The sequence below is a fragment of the Odocoileus virginianus genome, chromosome 2 (genome assembly GCF_023699985.2).
Source record: "Odocoileus virginianus isolate 20LAN1187 ecotype Illinois chromosome 2, Ovbor_1.2, whole genome shotgun sequence".
Taxonomy (NCBI): domain Eukaryota; kingdom Metazoa; phylum Chordata; class Mammalia; order Artiodactyla; family Cervidae; genus Odocoileus; species Odocoileus virginianus.
The window spans coordinates 23,585,842-23,611,943 of NC_069675.1; the positions used below are offsets into that span (position 1 = coordinate 23,585,842).

At 44.1% G+C, this 26,102-nt stretch overlaps 1 protein-coding gene across 1 annotated transcript in view; it reads left to right on the top strand.

Moving 5' to 3' along the window:
* LOC139036768 (collagen alpha-1(I) chain-like) overlaps positions 1 to 26,102 on the top strand; it is a 62,991-nt gene that overhangs the window by 18,190 nt on the left and 18,699 nt on the right. Inside the window, exons 6-8 of the mRNA XM_070472627.1 lie at positions 15,816 to 16,000; positions 16,555 to 16,694; positions 21,742 to 21,812. The gene's annotated coding sequence lies outside the window, so the exon portion shown is untranslated. The remainder of the gene's footprint in view (positions 1 to 15,815; positions 16,001 to 16,554; positions 16,695 to 21,741; positions 21,813 to 26,102) is intronic.

Consider the following 26,102-nt stretch of genomic DNA (forward strand, 5'->3'; position numbering starts at 1 on the left):
TCCCCTTCAAGTTACTTGAAGTGTTTGTATGTAGAATTATTATTATTTCTTCCTTAAATATTGGATAGAGTTCATCTTGGACTGAAATTTTCTTTGTGGGAAAATTTTTAACCACTAATTCAATTTATTTAACAGATGTACAGCTATACTGGTTATCTATTTTTTTGTTTGAATGATAAATTCTATCAAAAATTTTTTATATTTCCTCTAAGTTGGTCATATTTATTGGCACAAATCTATTCTTGATATTATCTTATAGTAATTTTAATATCTGTAGACTCTATAGTGATATCACCTCTCTCAATCCTGATATTAGTCATTTGTGTTTTCTTTCTCTTTTTTTCCTGATCAGTCTGGCTAGAGGTCTATCAATTTTACTAATCTTCTCAAAGAACCAGCTTTTAATTTCATGTATTTTTCTCCATTGCTTCTGTTTTCTATTTCACTAATATCTTCTCTAATCTTGATAATTTACATTTTTCTGCTTAGTTGAGGTTTAATTTGCTCTTTTTCTAGTTGCTTATGGTGGTCATTGGTTTAAGGCCTTTCTTCTTCTGTACTATGTTTAGTGGTATAACTTGCCTATAAATATGTTTTGGCTAAACTTCACAAATTTTGATATACTGTGTTTTCATTTAGTTCCAGATTATTCCTTAATTGCCCTTTTGATTTCTTCTTTGACCTGTAGGTTATTTAGAAGTGTGCAAATTCGTTCCCAAACAATTGGCTACTTCCCAGATATCTTTCTGTTTTTAACATTTAGCTTAACTCCTCTGTGATCAAAAAAACATATTCTTCTGATTTAGATATTTTAAAATTTCTTAAGACTTATTTTGTAGCTAGACTATGGTCTATCTTGGAAATTTTTCTGTGTGCTCTTGAAAAGAACATGTATTCTGACACTGTTAAGTGGAATGTCCTTAAAATGTTAAATTAGTTGATAGCATTGCTCAAGTCTTCTATATCCTTACTAATTTTCTGTTTTACATGTTCCATCAATTAGTAAGAGAAAGGTTTTGAAATCTCCAGCTATAATTATAGATTTGTTTCTCTCTCTTCTACAGTTCTAAATATCCCACTGCCAAAGCCACACATGATAAAAATCAATCCAGAATCTCTGGGGGCGTGACCCAGGCATCAGTATGTTTTTAATTCCCCAGAGTGATTTGGGCTTCCCTGGTGGCTCAAATAGTAAAGCATCTGCCTGTAACGCAGGAGACCTGGGTTCGATCCTTGGGTCGGGAAGATCCCCTTAAGAAGGAGATGGCAACCCACTCCAGTACTCTTGCCTGGAAAACTCCATGGATGGAAGAGCCTGGTAGGCTACAGTCCATGGGGTCTCAAAGAGTCAGATACGACTGAGCAACTTCACTGGTAGTGATTCTAGTGTGTAGCCATGTTTGAAAAACATCGCCTCATGCAGTCCACATTGTGGATTCGACAGATTCTCAAATGCATGATCTTATTTAATCCTCATACCTGCCTTTGAGTTAGACATTATTCATTTCTATTTTACCTAAAATGAAATTAAGTCCTAGGCATTTGTCCAAGATCACATAGTTGACCAGAAAGCCTAGCTGAGATTTGAACCCAAGTGACCTAACTCATAGTTTATTCCTTCGAGGTACTTACATTTTGTTCTGTGAGGTATGTTTATTGACTAGAATTCTATCTATATTTCCATTCTGTCCCCCTAACACACTCTTTTGGGTTGTGGGCAGAAGTTGTGTCTAACCCAAAACTTATAATTTTCACTGGACCTACCACAGTGTCTGTCCCCTGGAGACGATTCTAAGGTTTTTCTTTTTCCTGTTGAGAGATCTAAGTATCTGGGTTCATCTCACCACATAGTCATCTATCTGCCTTTTTCATAGTCCATCCACAATCTAAGGTTTAAGTCAAGCTGTAATTAACACTGGCACACAGACTCTTCTCCAGAAACCTCAGGTTGCAGACCGTCAGCCTGCTTCACTCCACTAATACACAACATTAGCAGCCTGGGCCCAGAATTTGCCCTGAGCTACCCATGTAAGTTTGGGGCAAGATTATGAGAGAAGAGCAGCCGGGGATGGATGCATTTCCTGTTTTGTTTGAGTGCTTCCAACAGGAGAAGTAATGATGAAAGAAATCCTGCCCATGCCAACCCCTCATTTGTTCTTGGCTGTCAGGGGTTTCTGGCTGGTCTTTTTTGATTTGTCATTATTTGTCTCCAGAGGTTCTGGTCCTGGGTTTGCCTGCATGTGTCTGCTGCTATGTGGATGCTATGATTAATTAAGTTGGTCAAGGATTAATATTTAAAGATCAGGAACATTCCTCCAAGGGAGTTGCTCAACTGCCTCCAGGGAAAGGGATCAGCCCCCCAAAATGGATCATTAATGTTTTTGAGATAGTGTGCCTTTCAAAGAGACAGATACATCATAATTTGTTTCACCATTCCTCTGCTACTGTATATTGTTCATTGTTTCCAGTTTTCACAGTTATCAGTGATTCTCCCATAAATATCTATATTCATACAAAGATTTCCTTCCCCCTTCTTTTGAATTATTTCCTTTGTAGAAATTTCCAGGAGTGCTGTTACTATACAGAAGGATTTGAATGATTTTAAGGGATTATGAGCTCTTCAAAAGGCAGTGCCACAGAGTTCATAGCCCATGTCTCATCTTGATTAGTTGAACTAATTATGACATGGACGAACCAAGTTATTTCCTAAAGTATCACTCACTGTCCAGTCTTATCCCACTGAGTGGTGTGAGCAATACTAGATAAAGGCATCTCCATCACTTCATTCTTTATTCCACCGAAACTCACTTATTAAAAAAAAAAAACAAAACACCCTCACACATTCTAAGTGATGAGCTTTTGGAATAAATTTAAGAAACTCCAGAACAAAACCATGGGACAAATCAGTGATGCACCTCCTGAGATAAATCCTGTCTTAGAAATGAAATGAGAGCACGCAGTGTGCATGGCGGGGGGACGGTGGTGCAAGGGCCCAGGTCAGTTATGATTGGAACGCTGGTGTCACAGTTGTCCCCTGCAAACTGGTTTCTGGGAGCTGGGTACAGACAGCCTGAGTTGAAAGCCTAACACAGACAGCAGCTGTTGAGGATGTAAAGTCTCTGGCCAAAGTGGATAGGGAGATGGGTGTGGTCACCCATAGACCAATTTCCACCCCACCCTACGAGCCCAGTGGCTCGTAGAGAAGAAAGAACTTCCCATGTTGCATTCCAGTGCTCCTTTCTGGGCTTAGTGGGAATCTTCGAGAATGCAAGAGACTGGTTGCCAGGCCTGATTGCCCTGCACACACTCCCTCAACTGGGTTCCCCTGACAGTCACCGAGACTCCAGAGAACTCCACGAGGAGCCACGCTGGCCCTAGATGGCTGCACTGAGCGGGCCATAGCCCCAGGTATAAAGTACAAGTCAATCCTCCAACCATCCTCGAGGGACTGCGGGGGGGTAGGGGGTGGGGGTGGGGGTGCAGAGAGTGTGTGGCTCTTTCCTGCATTGCACAAGGAAGTGCTGATCCACCAGATCACCACCGGCCCCTTCTGCAATTTCTCAGAACCTCTGACAAGAGCCCTCAGGCTGCATCTCTGAGCAAGGAATCTTCATTATTCATTTCAACATCACTCTTCTTGGAAACCCTGACTGCTCCACTCTCCAGAAATAATCCATCAAACTTTTCCCTTTGTTGAAGTCACACTGTGAAAACTCCCATAATCAAATTCCCCATGTTCGGATCTCTGCTGATGTTATTATGTAACAGCAGAGTCCAAAGCAAAAAGAGTGGGGCAGACTGACATCTCTTTTTTGTGTTGTTGTTCTCAGTCTTTTAACTTTTTATCATGAAATGTTTTAAACATACACAAAGTGAGACAGAATGGCATAGTGAGCCCCGTGTCCCTACCACCCATTTGGAACAATCTCTACAGGCGCTGATCTTGTTTCAAGGAGCACCCCTATCCTACTTCCATCCCCTCCCCCACAAATATGCACATTTTCTTAACTGGAATTTTTTTTTTTAATATGGACTATTTTTAATGCCTTTCTGAATTAGTTACAATATTGCTTGTTTTATGTTTTGGTTTTTTGGCCTCCAGGCATATTGGATCTTAGCTCCCTGAGCAGGGATTAAACCTGTACTTCCTTGCCTTGGATGGCAAAGTCTTAACCATTGGACCTCCAGGGAAGTCCCTAACTGGAATTTTTATAAGCAAGTCCCAGACACATTGTCATTTCACTTGTAAATACTCCAGTATGCCTCTGTATCTAAAAAGAACTTTCTTTTTTGATGTAACTTCTGTAGGCACTAGTATTTATTAAGCAACTATTGGTATTTGTTTGGGATTGATATTTGGGTTAAGCATAGCATCACTGACTCAATGGACATAAATTTGATTAAAGTCCAGGAGGTAGTGAAGGACAAAGAAGGCTAACGTGCTACAGTCCATGGGGTCGCAAACAGTTGAACATGGTTTAGCGACTGAACACCACCACATGACAATAAGATCCTTTACACAATTTAGTTAATGAAATCTCAGCCCAGCAGAGAAACACCGTAGAAATTCATAACCTGCCCAGTGGAAAGAAATGCTCTGGTCTTGAGAACTTTGCTGTTTGCATTTTATTCATGAAGAAAACTGCTCAGCCAACTCAAGCTGTGGAGAGGCTGCAGTCCAAGAGACGGCAGAGCTTGGAACAAGAGGCGACGAGTCAGAGCCTGACTTGCTCCATCCCCCCTGGATACTCAGGTTATTAAAGGGACAAAGCTTCCTCGTATGAAAAATTCCTTTTAAAAACAAAGAAACCTTACTTATACCTTTAAATTACATTATCAAGATAGAAACACCCAGACTTCTTAAAAAAAGGTAGTGCCTTTAAAAAAAGCTATTCATAAAAAGAGTTTTGAAAAATCCAATTCCTATGTCTACTCTCTTCAGGTGTGTGTGCAGAGAGAGCTCTGGAGGAATGTTGCTTCAAGCCTAAGCAGTCTCAGTGGAAGTATTTCTGTTTGCTCTATGTTCCTCCTTGTAATCTCCGCACCTAATCTAAGTACCCGCACTCAGGCGATGGGAGCAGAGGCGTAGCACTGGATTGACTTGCCCTAAGAAATGTCCGTCTGCAGAAGCATAGCCTTGGGGTGAGTCTCTGCCTCACGGACGGGCTGATAAACCCACTCTCGGTCACACAGGCTCTGGGCCTTCTAACTCCAGCCTCCTAGACTCAAAACCCCAGGTCAGCCCTGGAGACAGTCACAGCATACTGCTCATTCTCCCTTACGATTGCCATTACTTCATGCAGGAGAGCCCAGTTGGAATGGGTGCCCTCCTCAGGCCCAGTCCACCGTGGCTGGAGGTTGGGATGTGTCACACCAAGAAGCTGCCAGCCACCGTTGTGGATGAGGACTCTGCATGAGGAAGGAGGTGTTGTCACCCTGGCTGGCCGTGTACGTGGTGCTCACTGAAAACTGGGCTACTTGGTTTATTTAATTTTTGGCTGTGCTGGGCTTCACTGCTATGCGCTGGCTTTGTCTAGTTGCGGTGAGGCAGGGCTCCTCTTTGTTGTAGTGCATGGGTTTCTCATTGTGAAGGTTTCTTTTGTTGTGGAATACAGGCTCCAGAGGCTTCCCTGGTGACTCACTGGTAAATAATCTGCCTACAGTACAGGAGATGTGGGTTTGAACCCTGGGTCAGGAAGATCCCCTGGAGGAGGAAATGGTAACCCGCTCCAGTATCCTTGCCTGGAGAATCCCATGGACAGAAAAGCCTGGCGGGCTCCAATCCATGTGGGTCACAAAAGAGTCAGACACGACTTAGCCACTAAACAACAATGGGCTCTAGAGCATGGGCTTCAGTAGTTGTGGTGCACAGGCAGCCTATGGAATCTTCCTGGGCCAGGGAAGGCAAACTCAACCACTGGATCTCCAGGGAATTCCCGAGCTACTTCCATAGGCTTCGATAGGTGTTCCCTCCATCTGGGCCCACCCGTCCAATGTCCGTGTGACTCGCCCTCTTGCCGCTTTCACATCTTTCACATCTCTGCACAAGTACCCCATTATCAGGGAGGCCTTCTCCCCCCGCCCCAACACACACCCAGCCCTTTCTTCTTGCTCCGTCTCTACCGCTCATCACAACCTGACACATAGTTATTATTTGTTGTCTGTTTTGGTCGCTACCCTATGCCTTGAACCTAGATCAGTGCCTAGAATGTCCAGCAAGGGTTCATCACATTTGTCCAGGGTGAATGATCTCCTTAAGAACAAGGCCATGTCCCCTTTTCCTGCCATACCTGACTGATGAGAGCAGACAGTGAAAACAGATGCTCTTTGCCGAGCAGGGGCTCTGTAGGAAATCCATGGGGAGATACAAAGGAGCTTTCCAGATCCAACACTCACCCCAAAAACCTAGCTGTTCTAGTAGGAATGCCAATTTCTTAAATCTGTATCTTCTGTGACCACCTTTGAGCTTGGGACCACCAGCTCGTCCTGTGTTCTTACCCTTCAGGGTGTACATGAAGCTTCCCAGTGGCCCAACTAACAAACTTTCAGGCACTTACACTTTCATAATAATATATCCCTCTTAGAGCTATACCACTGAAAGGTGTTCCTTCAACAACAGAAAGATTTATTACTTTCTTCCCCCAAAGAAAAACCACAAAAATATTTTCTTCTTGACTACAGCAGTGAGTTCCAAGTTTCATTAAAGAACTGGCCAGATGCTTCCTCCTAGCTTGTGTGGGAAGAAGTTAAGATAAAGGGCGCTTGGAACTCTACCTCTGAACACCTGCCTCATACCTTATTCCCTCATGACAGGTCTTCCTGTTTTCCTGGGGTTGGGGATATACAGCTGTATGTGACCTGCTTCCCCCAGCAGCTGGGACTCTGGAACCTCCCCCCCTCCCCACCCTCTTTCTGGTATTAATAATAGATGGCTTTTATTGAATTGTGCACCTGTCACAAACCAGACATGACACTTCACAAATTGTTTCAAATTCTTAATCTCCAAACTGGAAAGGAGCTGTAACCTGAGTGTCTGCTGCTTGGACAGCCCCTGTATCTGGAAGAGCAGAGTCTGTCTTTCTGTCTCTGTCACTGAGAACCACTCTCCAGTAGATTTGCAGAAAAGAATGGGTCTCTCATCTCCAAAGCCAGTCCAGGCTGTGGCCAGTTCCACTGCTTTCTCCTGCCTCCAACTCCGCCTTCAGCCAGGTCTCTGCTCGCTGGAGTGTGGGTCCTGGCCTGTGTTCTGGGGCTGCCATCTTCCCTGGGCATGACGCTGATGGTGGCCTTGGGGGTTACGTTGACAGAATAACGGCCCCCGGAACGTCCACATTCTGGAACCTGTGAATATGTTACCTTACATGGTAAAAGGACTTTGCAGATGCAATGAAGTTAAGGACCTTGAGTTGGGGAGATTGTCCTGAAATATCCGGGTGAACACGATGTAATCACAAGGGTCCTTATAAGGGAAAGAGAGTAAAAGTCAGAGAGGGAGATATGACGATGGGAGCAGAGGTCAGAGGGATATGAGGAAGAGGCCAAGGAATGCAGGCTGTCTTTAGAAGCTGAAAAGGGCAAGAAAACAGATTCTCGCTTGGTGGATTGAGAAGGAATGCAGCCCTGTAGACATCTTAATTTTAGGTCTTCTAACCTGCGGACTAGTAAGATAGTACATTCGTGGTGCTGGTGACAGTTCATTATACCAGCCATAGAAAACTAATGCAAGGGACAGTGCAGGGAAGTCACATTTGCTATCGTTGTCTTCCCTCTTAACTCTACGCATCTAACATGAATGTGTAAGCCACTTCATTAAAAATTGGAGGATATGTAGAAGGGGAAAAAAATGAAAATTAAATATAACTGTTCCCAGAGCCCCAGGTGAAGAAGGAAAACCCTTAGCAGTGTGTCTTCGCAGGCCTGGTTCATTTCCTAACCTTGCTGACCAGTCCCAAGGCCAATCCTGTTTCTTCTTTTCCTCTGTGAGCCCACTCTTCTCCATGGTGCCATTCATTCATTCAACAAGTGTTTACTAATTGCCTGTGGTGTCCCAGGGACCATTCTAGGTGCTGGGAGTAGAGCACACAAAAGACAAAGAATACAAGCTAAATGTATCACTATATTTACCATTTAATACAACACTGCCCCCCAAGCCCCGTGATATCCCCACTCAACAAAATCCATCCAACCCTTACCCTCTACCACAAATAGGATCATCTGTAGGGTAAGGATGATCCACAGCCAAACATTTTTCAAAGTCTAAGTTACTCAGAAATCATACCATGTTGTTAAATGACTCCCAGAATAATCTATGAGAGGTTTCGTTTCTCCAGTTTTTGTTCTCTTTAGGGTCTCTCTGCCAGAGTGTAATCCAGATACCCCTCCTCATTCTTCCTGTGGTCTTCTGATCACCTGCAATTAATTCTTAGATATCACACACACACACACCCATACACCAAAGAAAAACCATCAGTGTTAGTCCAAATCCATACTAAGGAAGTGAGGGGAGAATCATCCTACATGAATTTCATTCTTCCAACATATTCTGCCCAACTAGATGGCGACATGCCTCACTTTTGTTATGCAAAGCAGCTTCAATTCCCCCTTTCTCAGTTCCTACCTGGAGACTATGCCCAGGACTTGCACTAGCAATGCTGCCTATTATGGTGCCCTTCTGAACAGAAAGACCTCTAGTCATTACATCATCCCTTTCTACCCAGAAGCTTGGTAGATGTGCTTTTTAGATTCATTGAGCCACATCACATTCCTATCCAGGGCTTCCTCCACTAACAGACTCCATGAGGACATGAATCTGGGCCCTCTTTCCCCAATCCCTACCACGCCCTCAAGAGTTATGGGACTTTTCTAGTTGGAAGGAACTCCCAAGGGAAAATACCTCCTTTTCATCACTTGTGAATGATTCTTTCCTCCTCCTTCTCCTCCTCTCCTATGATGTTTTCCTAACAAAGGATGCAGGGGCACCATCCAGCAGATACTTAAAAAAAAAATTGTATTGGATTATAGTTGATTTACAATGTTGACAGGTGTACATCAAAGTAATTCAGTTATACATATACATACATCTACTCTTTCTCAGATTCTTTTCCCAGATTCTTATCCCAATTATAGAATATTGAGTAGAGTTCCCTGTCCTATATCATAGGTCCTTGTTGATTATTTTATATAGAGTACTGTGTATATGCTAATCCCAAACTCTTAATGTACAGCTCCCCCCTCCACATCCTGGCCTTTCCCCTTTGATAACTATAAGTTTGATTTCAAAGTCTGTGAGTCTGTTTCTGTTGTGTACATAAGTTCATCTGTATCCCTTTTTTTTAGATCCCACAGACAAGTGATATCACATGATATTTGTCTTTCTCAAGCTAGTACTTTTGATTAAAGCAAATATTAGCTCTCTGGGCACTGAGAAATTTCAGAAGGAAGAAATGTTAGCAATAGAATCCAGTGAAGCTTACTACCATTAGCTACACAGTGCTGGTTGAAGGGTGATTATTGTGATAGAAATAAAAATGCATTGATTACGTGTTTCCTGAGTGCCAGGGACTTTACTAAATGTTTTTCTTGCCTTTAGCTCATGTAGTCCTCCTCTTCAATGAGGTTAGGATGATTTTTATCCACATTTCACAAATGAGGAATTTGAGGCTGTGAGGGGTTAAGAAAATTGCTCCAAGATTACATTGGGAGTTGGTGGCAGAGTAAGGGTTCAACCAGGTTCACCTAATGGTCAGACTTTAACCTCTGCTGTGCTGTACTTTAGTGACTGGAATCCTCTCCAGGCTGGTACCTCCTATCTCCAGTTCCATTCTCAACTGAAAATAATAAAGGCAGGAAAGAAGGAAAAGACAGGTTTCCTGAGCAAATTTGAGCACCCTGAGAATTACAGATAGGTGAGAAGAAACCTGAGGCCAGGAATAAGAAATTACTTTTTAATTACAACTAATTGAGCAATAATAAGTTTGGAAATTCATGGTTTAGAGTCAAGCATGGTGTTGGGACCAGTGGCAACATTTATTTTGGAAAGTGTCAAGGACTGCCACCTCCATTTAGATGCTTTTAATAAATGACAGTCTAAAATACTCTAAAGAGAATCCCAGCAGAGACTACAAGCCAAGAGTCCTTGGCTTACAAAATCATGGGGGCTGCTGCTTCCTAAGTTACCAGGCTCAGAAGCAAAACTTGGCAGAATCAGAGACAAAGGATTTTGATCTTGTTCCCATCATTGCAAAACAAACCACTGGGTTACCTCTGTTGCTGTTCCTGAGTACCAAGACCCTGCGAGGCACTGTTTGGAAGACAATCCCATTTAGGTCTTTGCCCAGGGAAGTCAGCCCCTCTAGAGGTAGTCCCCCAAAGACCTAAGTTCAGGGTCTTTTCTACCCCTTTTCATTTTCTGCAGAGTTCTATTTCTTAAGGAAATGTTCCACATGTAATCGAGTTGCTACTCTGACACCATTTTCATTGAGTAACTCATGGTGATGTCACACCAGCCAGGCACTAGGGGAAGCCCTGCTTTTATGGGTTAGCTCTTAATTTAGGAATTTTTATTTTCTGACTTCCCTCCCTTTTTTTTTTTCATTTTTTTGCTGGACTCCACTGCATTTGAGCAAGATGCCTGAGTGGTGAAGTGTTGCCTGCTTTTGAGAGAAGGAATTCCTGCTCGTTAAGAGGCAAATGGTTGAGTGAAAGTAAGATGTGAGTCCTGTAATAGTACATCTTAATTGGAGAGCTGGCAAGAGAGGAAGGATGTGTAGGCTGGTGTGGGCTCCATTGCTCCTAATGGGGCGCGTGGAACTGAGCTGAAGAGATGGGCCACGGACAATAGGACTCACAACCCGCCCTCTGCTGCCTCTATCCTGTGTACCTAGGGAGCCAGCTGCCTCCTCCCTGGCACCTGGGCAACCACATCTAACCCACATCCCAGCTTCCTCCCTCGCCTCTCGGCTGCTCTGTGCAAGCTTGGCAAACCTCGCCTGTAAAAGCCTAATCCAAACAGCATGAGCTCAGTGGGGTGACTCATGTGCAGTGATGCGTGAGGCCAGCAAGTGGAGATTAGGATCTGGCCCGCCCGCCAGCCTACCCTGCACTTCCTTTGATCAACTCTGATGGTTTTTAATTCTGCAGAAGCAGCTTCCTGCCAGGGACAAGTACCTCTTGGTAGAGGCTGGAGCCGTGTCGATGCTGACCTACTTGTCAGAGTCAAGGCCCGCATGTGCTGATGGCACGCGGGCTGACACTCTGGGCTCACAGTCCACACGGAGCCAAGAGGGGAGCCTCTTTCGCTGAGGTGCCCGTGGTAACATCAGAGGCTTGCGCCGAAGTCAACACCAGCAAGGCCATGGGTGTGAGCAGCCCGGTTTCTGAACCTGATCCTGGCGTTGGTTAGACTCGCTGGGTAATAAAGAAAAATGGGACTCTCTCTAGGGGACTTTTTTTGGTAAGCTGGAGCATCTCTAAGGACAGTGTTTGGCACAAAATGAAACACTCTCTGGGCTCCTCAGAAGTGCTTTCTCACATCTGTTTTGCTCAAAATGGAACACATTCGAAGTATATTACTTTCTTGAACTTTTCTCCCCCTGCTTGAGTGGAATGTGTTTGCCTCTTGCTTCTTCCAAATGCCCTCAATGACCAACACCAAGCAGAGCCCCTGAGACCAGGTCTCATTCTCTCTGCTTCTCTCTCATCCTTTATCATGCTTGCTCCTTTCTCTCACTTTTCTCAGGAAGTGAAGGAGTGATTCTCAACCTCAGTTGCAAGTTAGGGAGACCCTGGGGTCGGGCTTGGGCTTTAAAAAATCCCCAGTCCCAGGCTCCACCCTAGCATAATTCACTCAGAGTCTCTGAGGGTAGGTCCAGACATCAATAGTGCATGCCTGTGTGTGTACTAATCACTCAGTGGTGTCCGACTCTTTACGACCCTGTGGACTGTAGCCTGCCAGGCTCCTTTGTCTATGAGATTCTCCAGACCAGAATACTGGAGTGGGTTGTCATATCCTCTTCCAGGGGGTCTTCCAGACCCAGTGATCAAACCCAAATCTCATATCTTCTGCATTGGCAGGCGGGTTCTTTACCATTAGCACAACCTGGAAAGCCCTCAGCAGTGTGTGAAGCTCCCAATTGTGCAGGCAAAATTGAGACTCATTGAAATTTAGGGTCACATGGCATAAACTGTCAGCCCTAGCAATGCTTCCTGTTTCCCTGTCTGTCCTTCCCACCACCATTCAATCTGAGAGCCTTCTAGAGACTGGTGTATATTGATACTTTAACCAGGTTAAGGTAAGATGTTACCTCAGTTGAGTTCAGTCCAGTCACTCAGTTGTGTCCGACTCTTTGCGACCCCATGAATCGCTGCACACCAGGCCTCCCTGTCCATCACCAACTCCTGGAGTTTACTCAAACTTACGCCCATCGAGTCGGTGATGCCATCCAGCCATCTCATCCTCTGTTGTCCCCTTCTCCTCCTGCCCCCAATCCCTCCCAGCATCAGGGTCTTTTCCAGTGAGTCAGCTCTTCACATCAGGTGGCCAAAGTATTGGAGTTTCAGCTTCAGCATCCGTCCTTCCAATGAACACCCAGGACTGATCTCCTTCAGGATGGACTGGTTGGATCTCCTTGCAGTCCAAGGGACTCTCAAAAGTCTTCTCCAACACCATAGTTCAAAAGCATCAATTTTTCAGCGCTCACCGTTCTTCACAGTCCAACTCTCACATCCATACATGACCACTGGAAAAACCATAGCCTTGACCAGACGGACCTTTGTTGGCAAAGTAATGTCTCTGCTTTTTAATATGGTATCTAGGTTGGTCAAAACTTTCCTTCCAAGAAGTAAGCATCTTTTAATTTCATGGCTGCAGTCACCATCTGTAGTGATTTTGGAGCCCCCCAAAATAAAGTCTGCCACTGTTTCCACTGTCTCCCCATCTATTTCCCATGAAGTGATGGGACCAGATGCCATGATCTTAGTTTTCTGAATGTTGAGCTTTAAGCCAACCTTTTCACTCTCCTCTTTCACTTTCATCAAGAGGCTTTTTACTTCCTCTTCACTTTCTGCCATAAGGTTGGTGTCATCTGCATATCTGAGGTTATTGATATTTCTCCCAGCAATCTTGATTCCAGCTTGTGCTTCTTCCAGCCCAGCATTTCTCATGATGTACTCTGCATATGAGTTAAATTAGCAGGGTGACAATATACAGCCTTGACATACTCCTTTTTCTATTTGGAATCAGTCTGTTGTTCCATGTCCAGTTCTAACTGTTGCTTCCTGACCTGCATACAGATTTCTCAAGAGGCAGGTCAGGTGGTCTGATATTCCCATCTCCTTCAGAATTTTCCACAGTTTATTGTGATCCACACAGTCGAAGGCTTTGGCATAGTCAGTAAAGCAGAAATAGATGTTTTTCTGGAACTCTCTTGCTTTTTCAGTGATCCAGCGGATATTGGCAATTTGATCTCTGGTTCCTCTGCCTTTTCTAAAACCAGTTTGAACATCTTGAAGTTCTCAGTTCACGTATTGCTGAAGCCTGGCTTGGAGAATTTTGAGCATTACTTTACTAGCGTGTGAGATAGGTGCAATTGTGCGGTAGTTTGAGCCATCTTTGGGTTTGCCTTTCTTAGGGATTGGAATGAAAACAGACCTTTTCCAGTCCTGTGGCCACTGCCAAGTTTTCCAAATTTGCTGGCATATTGAGTGCGGCACTTTAACAGCATCATCTTTCAGGATTTGAAATAGCTCAACTGGAATTCCATCACATCCACTAGCTTTGTTCGTAGTGATGCTTTCTAAGGCCCACTTGACTTCACATTCCAGGATAGGGTAATTAGACTACCTATTAAAAGAATTTGTTCATCTGATTTAAAGTATTTACCCTCCCCTGAAGACTCTTGAGAGTCTTGGACTGCAAGGAGATCCAACCAGTCCATCCTAAAGGAAATCAGTCCTGAATATTCATTGGAAGGACTGATGCTAAAGCTGAAACTCCAATACTTTGGCCACCTGATGCGAAGAGCTGACTCATTTGAAAAGACTCTGATGCTGGGAAAGATTGAAGGCAGGAAGAGAAGGGGACGACAGAGCATGAGATGGTTGGATGGCATCACTGACTCAATGGACATGGATTGGGGTGAACTCCGGGAGTTGGTGATGGACAGGGAGGCCTGGTGTGCTGTGGTTCATGGGGTCGCAAAGAGTCAGACACGACTGAGCGATTGAACTGAACTGAACTGAGACTTAGCAGAGACTGAACATGAAAAACTGAAATACAGAATAGATGGATCTCACAGGGAAGGAGTAGGAAATAGCTCAGCACACAGCACAGGGACCAACCCAAAGGGACTTTCTGGGAGACAGGTTTGTATATGGTGGTGATGGGCTGTGGGTAGGGCTTTCAGATCAAATAAGGATCACTAGCTAAATCTGAATTTTCTAATAAACAACAAGTAGTGCAATATTTGGAACATACTTATACTAAAAAATTATTCATTGTTTATTTGAAATTCAAATTTAATTGGGTGTTCTATAGTTTGTTTGCTAAATCTGGAAAGCTTAGTTATAGATGGCAGAACTTCGAGGAGAATTTTGGGTATTTGAGGTAGTGGTAGGTCTCACCTGTGTGCATCACTGTCCTCCAGGGTGTGTTGAGGAGAACGGGTAGAATTTGGGGCTGTCCCAATGACTAGGTATTGTTATGAGCATCTAGTGGGTGTGAACTAGGATGCCAAGGATACTGCAGTATGTAGAATAGTTCCAATGAAGAATTATCCCATCTAAAATGCCAGTATAGTGCTCTGACCTGTCCCACCCACTTCACCATTTTACCGAGGACTCACCTGATTGCCTTCACATAATTGCTCCCTAGAAATTAATGCACTGGCCTCTCAGAGTAAGTCCAGAAACTATCCCTAGAAAAGAGCCAGTTGGATAAATTCTCAGGTACATTCTTCTTATAGTCCAACCAAACCATATAAATAATCCAATGAAATGAACCCTTGAAATTAACCCCCAGCTTTCAAAGTTTGCAATAAGTACTGCCACCTTTGGGAAGCCTTCCTTGACTGCTCCAAGTCTTCACTGATCTGTTTCCTCAATTCCTAGAATCTTTGTTCTTCTCATTTAATGCTTGAACATATTTTAATAATTGCATGTGTCTAGCCTGTGAGTCTCTCTAACCACCCAGGAGATATTGGGGAAGTGAGACCAAGTTCTAGGTGACCTTGGTCATGTTACTAATTTGATGGTTAGTTTTGTTGTTTGTTGCGCTTTGCAGGTTTTTTTAAAAAACTCTGGTGTAGCTGAAATTAAATGTACAACTAGGTGAAGCAGTTAAAGATGAAAGGGGGTGTTGAGAAACCACATAGAGGAAGGGGAAGATCAGGAGCTGGAGGTAAGATAATTTTGTAAATGGGTATTAAACTTCAGTTCAGGCTCTGTGACAGTCAAAGCAAAAAGGGAAACACAGTTGGTTACTGTCTGGAAAAAAAGGAAGCAATATTAGCTCATGAGGAAACATAGTCTTTTTCTTGTGAATTCTAAGTGAAATTTATCACATAGATCCTAAAAGACAAGACCCTGAGAAACATAATGGAAAATGTCTTCCACTGAGTTTTCAGAAGATATCAAAAATGTGGATGGGCTTGTTTATTTCTTTTGTTTTTTTTGTTTTTCTATTTCTTCTGTTTACTTTCTAAGAAATATGGGACTGTAGTATTATTGAACTTTGACTCAATGAAGGCACTCTTGTAAGGTGTTAAAAATATTCTTTTCTTTTTTGTTTGTTTGTTTGTTTTGTTTTGCTTTGTTTCTAGTGATCTGATTAATCAGGGGGATCTCAGAAGTTTTCACCTCCTGGAGCTTTCCCATGGAAGGAGGAGCCTAGAGAGCTACAGCCCATGGGGTTGAAGAGTCAGACACACGTGAGTGACTAAACAACAGCTTTCATGAAGGCTTCATGTGTGGCTCTCCCAGGAGCTCTGACAGCCTTCAGGAAAAGGTAGGGATGCTGTAAGTATCTAGGGTTGTGGTGAGAGGTCGAGGAAGGATGGCTGGAAACAGCCACATGCTACCTTGCACCCAGCCTCCCTGCCATCCTCTCTGCCCCCCCCCCACCCCCACCCCAAGTTAGAAGCAGATAGTTGGAATTATCCAACTGTCTTTCCAGCCACATCCCCAGGAAAGGGATAAAGGAAAACAATGTGTCACCAAGGGCCCACCCCAGGGCCGGATCCCGAGAATGGCTAGAGGGACTTGCCTAATCCCATGTATCATCCTTTAATAAAATGCTACACTTTGGGGTTATTTTGCCTCTCTTCTAAAGTCAGAGAACAAATAATCAGATGACTCAAAAGAGTTTCCTTTTTTGGTTTTATTTGGGGCTTTTTTTGTTTTGTTTTTAGACCAACTTACTAAATGGGTGGGGGACTAAAACAAACGGAAAATAAGCCACAGATGAACCCCCCACCCTGGGCTGGGCAACATCAGTAAGAGGAAACTGTGGCCTGGGACGTTGAAGGGTGGCTGGTGAGCACACGTGTCCCTTCTCCCTAGCCACCCACCCCCATCTCAGAGGCCAACCCTTCTGCGTGGTGGCTAGCAATGACAAAACCAAGATGAATCACCATATGTCAGGATCCATAAATTGTGAAAAGTCTAAGCAGCAGGTCTGGGATGAGAGATCAAGGCCAAAGGTAAATATTTCTGACACAGGCTTTTGTTTTCAGATGGTGGCAGCTTGGATTTCCTTCCTGTTGGTGAGAAAAGGATGGTGGGGCTAGGCGGGGCTGATCCAGCTGCAGAAGGAAAGGCTGCTAGAGCAGGAAGGGACGGCTCTTCTCATTCCCAGGGAGCCTCCCCGCTTCTCTTTGCTGAGGCTGGAGGGAGGGGGCACCCAGAGAGAAGTCTCTACCTCCTTTTCTTAGGGAAGTTCAACCTGGTTGTGCTGACCATACTGGCCTAGGGCGCTTGCTTCTGGATCAGAGGCCACCAGCCTCAGTGCTGGAATGTGTCTCCTGGACTCATTTCTAATCCTCTGGCAGGTCAGTGTTGACTCACACTCTCCCTTCACATGGGATTAGAGGAAGGGGGTTCAGGGTCATTTTTGGCTATTGAGCATCTGAACCTCCTTCCCATGTTTGGGATGCTATCACTTCATGAATTTCAGTGCCCTAAAAAAGAGTGTTCTAGTCTTCTAGAAGTCTCTAGAAAAGTCTAGTTCCCTTTGCAGCTAGGACGTGGACATACAACCAAGACTTGGCCAATCAGGTGCTCTTGCTCTGGAAGGAATCAGAAGTTATTGGCACCAGCAAAGTGGGACATTGGAGAATCCTTTCTCGGGGAGGCTGCAGGGCGACAAAAATATCCAGGTTCCCACTGCCCATGGTTTCGAGGGCTGAAGACAGTGATGGTGGAAGCCGAGGTGCAGCACTCAGCAATGGCAGCAGGGGTACCCTCATCTCACTCTTTCTAGGCTGTGATTGTACCTGTGGCCTCAGATATGATCCTGAGTTCCCGGTTCTTGTGTTTTCTGATCCTGTTTTTCAGCCTTCTCAGTGATTATTCAATAGCTTTTTGAGAAATTCCTTTTCTTAAATCGGTCCGAGTTAGTTTCTGTTGCTTGCAACTGAAAACCCTGATTCTGCCCAGCTACAACTGGTTTCAGTCGATCATTTGCAGATTCTCCTTTTATTTTTTTCTTCCCTGCTTGCATTCTTCAAGCCTCTGTCCTCCTGGCAATTCCACAAGTAATCCAGAAAAGGAGGAACGAGCATGCAGAGAATTTGACCACAGCTGGGAAGTGAGCCAAGAGAACTCTGAAGAACTTGAGTATTAGATCCTTCACTTTGTTAGGTGGGGTGGATGTGGGATTAATGAGACAGAAGGCTGTGGGCTGTTCATCTTATGTTGTTTTTCTCATCTCTAATTTGGTTATACAGTGATTCCCTATGGCATTTACAGAGCCCATGAGGGCATGGACTGAGTCACCTTGTTTTCCCCAGTATCCAAGTCAAAAAGGATGCTCAGTAAATAGTAGTAAAACGTGACAAAGAAAGTTTGAGAAAGAATTCAGGAGAAAGAAGCTACATATATCCTTAGTGTCTCTGTAAAAAAAGAACTGTCTGAAACAAGTGGACTGGTGAGTCAAGCCAACACTGCAGGCATTTGGTGGTGTTGATTGAAGAGCAGGAACCTGGAACTTTAGCCATCAGACTATCAAAGACGGAGACACACTCCCAGGCAGGCAGAGCCTAACCTGGGTCTAGTCCAGGGAGAATGTCAGTCCATTCTTTCTTGAAAGGGAACCCCAAGAGTGCCTGCAAGTTCAACTGAGATGGCTCTCCAGAAAGCATTTTGAATCAATTTCAAATGCATTGACAGTACTTGGTTGAAACCCCAGACAGAGGTCAAGGGTGGGTGTAGTTAGTTTGAATCTAGAAGACCAAGAGCAGGTTACCTTAACCATAAAAGAACCTCAGTGCATCTATTGTATGGGCTTCCCAGGTGGTACAGTGGTAAAGAATCTACCTGCTAATGCAGGAGACTCAGGTTCCATCCCTGGGTTGGGAAGGATCCCTGGAGAAGGAATGGCAACCCACTCCAGTATTCTTGTCTGGAAAATTCCATGGGGTTGCAAAGAGTCGGACACAGGTGGGCATACACACACGCACACACACATCTTGTTTTGAGTAACACTCATTCAGATTTGAGTCCACAAGAAGTGTTTGCTACAAACTGACTATGGTTCTAATTTTTGTTTGTGGGATTAACCAAGGAAATATTTACCTTAGGCAGGCCTCTTAACTAACGTAAGTTTTCATTTCCTGATTTTAAAATCTCTAGTTATAGAGAGTTTGGGCTATCTTGCTCATTAATTTCCTAGCTAAAATTCGATGTTTCTGTTAATTTTCTTAAGGACAAGAGTCATGTGTTCTTTTTCAAATGCCCTTGCACCCAAGGCTGGACCCAGGAGGCACAGACATCTCATGGTGTGGCCATTTTCTGAAAAGACTAGGCTAGACCTCTCTCAGACCTTTCTCAAGCCAGGACCTAAGGCTGGCAATGAGAATGTTAGATGGGGAAAAACACTGTAACTGGGATCTGTAACCAGTTACAGAACCTTCTGAACTGTTTGTGGTGCTTAGTTTGGCTAGTGAAGCTGAATTTCCAAGACATCTACTTCTAGCCTATGCTTGTCCCTTGGACTGCAAAGAGATCTAACCTGTCCATCCTAAAGGAAATCAGTCCTGAATATTCACTGGAAGGATTGATGCTGATGCTGAAACGCCAGTATTTTGGCCACCTGATGCAAAGAACTGACTCATTTGAAAAGACCCTGAAAAAAAAAAAAAAAAAAGACCCTGATCCTGGGAAAGATTGAGGATGGGAGGAGAAGGGGACAACACAGGATGAGGTGGGTTGGATGGCATCACCAACTTGATGGACATGAGTTTGAGTAGGCTCCAGGAGTTGGTGATAGACAGGGAAGCCTGGTGTGCCACAGTCCATGGGTTTGCAAAGAGTTGGACATGACTGAGTGACTGAACTGAGCCTATGCTTATCTTTAAATTCACATCGAACAGTAGAAGGTAGTTAGAGCTGCTCATACGTCCAATACTGTCTGGGGCTAGTGAAGGAGAGAATTGTGAAACATCATGTGTGTGTGTTAGTTGCTCAGTCATGTCTGACTCTTTGCGACCCCATGGACTGTAGCCTCCATGGACTGTAGCCAGGCTCCTCCATCCATGGGCTTTTCCAGGCAAGAATACTGGAGTGGATTGCCATTTCCTTCTCCAGGGATCTTCCCGACCCAGGGATTGAACCCAGGTCTCCTGCATTGCAGGCAAATTCGTTGCCGTCTGAGCCATCATACACATGCACGTATATTTTAAACCTGTGCTGTGCATCTTGGTTTCAGCCCGTGAAATCTGTGGTGACTGTTTTTGCTCCGAGAAGGTGCTGCGCCTCTTTCCGTCCTGGGCTTAGAATGATAAGCAGATTAGAAGGTCATGAGTGACAGCGGCCAGGATGGTCCTCTTACTTCCTCCGCTTCCTCTCTGGGGAGGGGCTGGAGGACTCCGGAGAAAACAGACTTGGGAAGGAAAACAAGTCAATCCCAGCGTGGGGAGCAGGGAGGGGAGAGAATGGTGACAGACTGTGGGCGCTGCCAGCAAACATCTGATTCCCTGCATTGCTCGGAGGAGAGAAGGCAAGTCTTCCCAAATCCGGGCGCCCCAACACGATTGCGAAAGCCACACCCGTCGGCCCACAGACAGCCGACACTGCTGCAGAACCAGTGAGACACCTTGGGAAACCGCCCGAGTTTCTGGAGGCATCTCTGTAAAAGCTGCCTTTCGCCCTGGTGGATGCTGGAATCCCAGCACTGGGTGACCCAGAGCCGCCTTTTGTTCACGGCAAAGTTAATTTCAGAAATGTCGTTCTCGGATGGATGTGGTCCTCGGGCCAAGAGTCAATGCCTTCTCCCACCGGCGGCCGCGGGGCCGACTGAGCACGCGCGCAGAGGCGCTCCTGGAGCTTTGAAGTCAAGAGAGGTGGGCAGGGCGCGCCTTGGTGGAAAACTGTGAAGTCAGCAGAGTTATCGCGGGCACTCCTCCCTTCCCCCTTGCTTCCCCTTTCTCCACCCATTTCCCCCTCTCAGCTTCCAGCTTCTCCTTTCCCAGGGGATCGTGCAACAGAAGGAAAGCCGTCCAGAGATACGAGGGGCCAGCCCACGGCTCCAGCTATCGAAGTCTGCTCTCCTCACCGCCCCCCCACCCCCCCACCCACCAAGTCTAAAACAAACACAGGAACGCATTCCATACATTTCCAAAGACAAGAGAGCGAACACAGAAATCCTCGCCTTTGGGCCTTCTCCCTTAAACCCCATGAGTTTGGGGCCTCGAGTTTGAAGCCGGCTTCCTGCCTCCCCGGGGGTTTTTGAAAGATTCAAAAGCTCCTCAGACCAAGACAGCTGCTTGGTTGATGGCTCACATTGAAACCACAAATTATAAAATGATAAATCGCTGCTCAAAGCTCTTCCAGGAAAGACTATGTTGTCAAGATTAAGTTACAACCTCATGGACCTATGAGTGAGTCGAGCTGCTGACTAACTCTCACACTTCTTTTCCTGCCGAAGATGTTTTTGCTTCGTGAACTTTCACTGTTTCTGAATACTTGAAACAAATGACTGAAGGCAGGAAAAACATCGGGGACTTCTTAACCCATGGAGCTTTTTACAGGCTTTATTATGTAACGGCTGCTTTCGTTTTGTGAGACCCAAAGGAAGTTGAAGAAATTTTCTTCTTGAGCACTTAACTGCCAGCGATCTGTGAGAAATGGCTTCGTGTGGGCAGCTCCACTCACTTGAAACTCTAGTTGGAACGTGTAGTGTGTGCTAAATCAAAGCTGGTTTTAAGGAATTTGGGTCTTAAAGTATCTGTTCAGTGATTTGGGCAGGATTGCAACATGAATTACTGTATTTGGTTCCCGTGAAATGAATTCTTTGGACTACACTTACAGGGTCTTGTCTAGTGACAGAGTGTGACAGATAATTAGGCCACATGCATACTTTCATGTAATGATGCTCCTCTCTGCCAGGGTTTTGGCAGGCAGAAGGAGGTAAGATGAAATGCTTGTTTGACGCCCGTATATTGCCTCCTCGAGGGGTCTAGCACACTGACCTCATTGAGATCACCTGGGGCTGCAGGAAGAAACTCAATCATCCATCCATTATGTCTCCAGCACAGGGCCCTGGTTACACAACTCTGATCCGGTTTCTCCAAGGCCACTCAAGTCTTGAGGACCATCAGACTGTGAGTCATAATCACTTTAGCATTGACTCCTAAGTTCCCTCTTGTTGATTTTACACCTCAAGCCCTTCAGTTTCTCTCTTTCTTGGAGGCCTTGGGTTCTGTGTGGCAGTTTTTGTTTTCTGATGTCATCTTGTGTTATGACCCATTCTTGTCTCTGCTTTTCTTAAAGTCAGGCCTGCTGTCATTACTGCTGCTTTTTCTGGGCTACTTCGAGCTGTGGAGAGAGTTCTTTTCCTGTGATTATAGCTCTTTCTTCCAATTTTGACTGGTCTGGCATCTCTATGATTATAGCTCATTAGGACTCCTAAGGCTAGGAGGCACTATTTTTTATGCTACCTTGTTTTTATTTTTTTTAAATAACATATATTATAACTTACTTTTTTCAGGGAAGTATAAATATGAAAACAATAATAGTCATTAATTCCACAGTCCAGTAACGCTTCACAGTATTTTTTAAAAAATAAAAGTAATAAACCCAAGGGAAGAAATTAAAGCAATAAAAATGGTGTCAGAGAAGAATACAAGCTCCTCTTCTGCCCCTGAATCCCTCCCCAAAATATAACTACCATTACTAATTTTTGTGTATCCTTGTTACTGCACATGTATGTATATGTCCTTTAACAAAATTTTACATAAAAATAATCTTTCTGTATTCATCATCATTCTACATTTTGCTTTTTTCACCTAAAATGCTATCTAAGAGATTTTTCCATCTGTGCACTGCAAGGATACTCCCTATTTTTAATGTCTGCATAGTCTTTGTTAGAAGAGAATGTGCCTTCCAAATGAAATGCATTCAAATAAAATTATTCCAGGTCGTTTCTGTCCCTTACTTCCTCCACTCCCTGAATCCACAGTGACTTATCTGACTTACAAGTTTGGAAGAATAACCTAGGCATGTTAGTTTCAACCTGGGCCTTCCTGAGACTCTCATTTTAACAGTGGTGAAAAAACTAGTACCTTCCTTGTATAGAGATTAGATGAGTTAATATATGTAAAGCTCTGATGCATAGAAATTATTCAGTAAGTGCTAGTTCTCATAATTAATTTTGCATATGCTGTTCTGGGACTTGCTCTCTCCCTTAGCAATATATCTTAAGGATTATTCCACAGCAGTATATATGCATGCATGTTTAGTTGCTCAGTCATGTCCCGCTCTTTGTGACCCCATGGACTATAGCCCACCAGGCTCCTCTATCCATGGGATTTTTTCAGGCAGGAATGCTGGAGTGGGCTGCCATTATCTCCTCCAGGTGATCTTCCCAACCCAGGGATTGAACCCACATCTCCTGTGTCTCCTACATTGACAGGCAGATTCTTTACCTGCTGGGCCATTGAGGAAACCCACTTATAGACATACTTCATTTTAAAAGTGGCTAGTATGGTGTTTCATAGTATAACCACACTGTAGTTTATTTAGATGTGCCCCAGTTTGGGTTGTTTCTAACATTCAACCCTTTCTCATCTGAGGATACAGAGTTCTAGAGTCAGTCATTGTAAGGTTCACTTGCCATAAGTATATTTCCCTTTATTTAACAAACATGTATATCATTTACTACCTGTCACACAATGTCCTAATCACCTTTAAAACTTTATTATTAACTCATTAATACTCATAATGATGCTTTTGAAATAGGAACAGTTTAATCTCCATATTACACATTGGGAAACTGAGGCACAGAGAGGTTAAGTAACTTACGAGAGATCACATGGCTGGGAAAAGGAGGACTGAAAAAGCCAGGCCAGGCAGTCTGTCTCCTGGATTCATACATTTGACCTCCCTGCCCACAGTCTTCACATCTCTTATTCTAAACCCTGTGGCATCACTTCAACAAGACCCTGAGACTCATTTGTCCCATTTCACACCCCTATTGTGGATGGGAAGTCAGCCTCTTTGGAATGTACTTAGGGACGTAGAGGTGATTTAAAAGAGAACAGGATCGGGACTTTGCTGGTGGTCCAGTGATTAGGACTGTGCTTGCCAACGCAGGGGGCACGAGTTCAATCTCTGGTCGGGGAACTAAGATCCCACATACTATGTGGTGGGGCCAAAAGAAAAAAAAAAAAAGACAAAACATGTTTGCTGAATCAGTCTGACTCAAATTACCAAGAGCCAGCTTTTCTAAGGACTGTCCCGACTATAGCCAGCCAACATGGAGAAAGCTTTTCAACTGATGATACTAGCATTTGCCTTCAGAGGTCCCAGGTCTGGGCTCTCTACTCTGCCACAGTTGCCTGCTGAGCAAACTCACAATGCAGGTCAGGAGACAGCCTTAAAATAAACAAACATGTTTGTGCTGTGCCTGGTTATGAAACAGTGCATATCCAATTTGGTAGTGCAAAACTCATGCAAATAATCTTTGCTTTTTCCGATTCCTGCTGTGTATGAGTCTTTGACTTGGCCAACTCAAATTCCTAAAATACTAAGGTTCAGAAAGTCTGGTCAAAGTTTACTAGTTAAATATGAAACCCTGCCTCCTCTATCCGTCATCACTGCCCCCATCCCTACCCTCAAGCCACTTTAGCTTTTAGATGTGTACACTAAATGCCTTTTTCTTTAAAGATATGGGTGAGATATTTCTTTTGGAGTATATCCAGATAATCTGGCAAATCCACACTTGATGTTAGCCACAGGGAAGAATATAAAAAAAAAAATGAGGAACAAAAAATAAAATTAGGGCAGACTAGGGACTTACCCTCCTTAGAAATCAGAGAAATGGAAGACCTTACCAAACTGAAGGGTTTAATTTTTTTTTTTTTTTGCTTTGTTAATGGAAAAAATATGTACACATACATAATTTAATATTCTGGAAAATTCTTAATGATTAGCATTTATATTTTCATTTCAAAAGTTATTGCTTATTCTAACATACTAAAACCTGTACTGTTTCCTTTTATACATAAACTTCTATCTCTGGGTTCTGTCTTTTAGAAAGAAAGTTACTTAAGGCCAGTTTTTTACCCATCCTGAAGCTTAAATTTTGGCTCAAGGAGCTTCCTGTCCTGTTCCAGCTGTGACATGTTGAAAATAAACCTGGCAATTGTAGACCATTTATTATACTTTCTGAGCTTTTGCTGTGGCTGTAGCCCTTTATGTCTTAGAAAATAGGGTGGGAGATAGGGAGAGAAGTGGGGGAGAGGGAAGGAGAAGGGGAGGAGATCTGATGGGAACAGGAAATAGGGTCTTCCGGTTTTCCCACTTCTTTTACCTTTTACCTTTGCATCCTCCAAGGGGATGAACTGCCTCTGCACATACAGGCACACCTCACTTTATTGTGCTTCACTTTTTTGTGAGCTTTGCAAATATTGTGCTCTTTACAAATGGAAGGTTTATGGCCATCCTGCATCAAGGAAGTCTATCAGCACCATTTTTCCAGTAACATTTGCTCATTTCAAAACTCTGTCATGCTGGTAATTCTAGCAATGAACATGAAAAAAGAGTCACTCAGTTGTGTCCGACTCTTTGTGATCCCATGGCCTGTAGCCCAGTAGGCTTCTCTGTCCATGGAATTTTCCAGGCAAGAATACTGAGTGGATAGCCATGTCCTCCTCCAGGGGATCTTTGTGACCCAGGGATCAAACCCAAGTCTCCCGCTTTTCAGGCATATTCTTTGCTGTCTGAGCCACTAGAGAAGCCCTTTTTCAATATTGTACTTGCTACAGTGACATGATCAGTGATATTTCATGTTAGTACTAATACCCACTGAAGGCTCAGATGACAGCAATTTTTAGCAATAAAGTGTATTTAAATTGGGCTTTTTCTGCGGCTCAGCGGGTGAAGAATCCACCTGCATAGGAGACAAAGTAAGACACGGGTTCCATTCCTTGGTCAGAAAGATACCCTGGAGGAGGAAATGGCAGCCCACTCCAGAATTCTTATCTGGAAAATCCCATGGACGAAGGAGCCTGGCGGGCTACAGTCCATGGAGTCACAAAGGGTTGGACGTGACTGAATGACTGAGCACACATGCACGTATTTAAATTAAGGTATGTTGTTTTTTTAGACATGATGCCATTGCACACTTGATGGGCTACAGAACAGCATAAGCATAAATTTTATATGCACTGGGAAACCAAAAAATTCATGTGACTTGCTTTACTACAGTCTTCACTTTATTGCTGTGGTCTGGAACCAAACCCACTGTATCTCCGAGGTCCGCCTGTGTGTCTAATCCAACTCTTCTCAAAGGGAGGTAGTTGAGCAAGAAGGGATTGCGTTGGGATGGGAGCAGGGACTTGTCTTACCCTTAATTATAGTGCACAGTGCCTGAGATTGAACACCGGAAACTA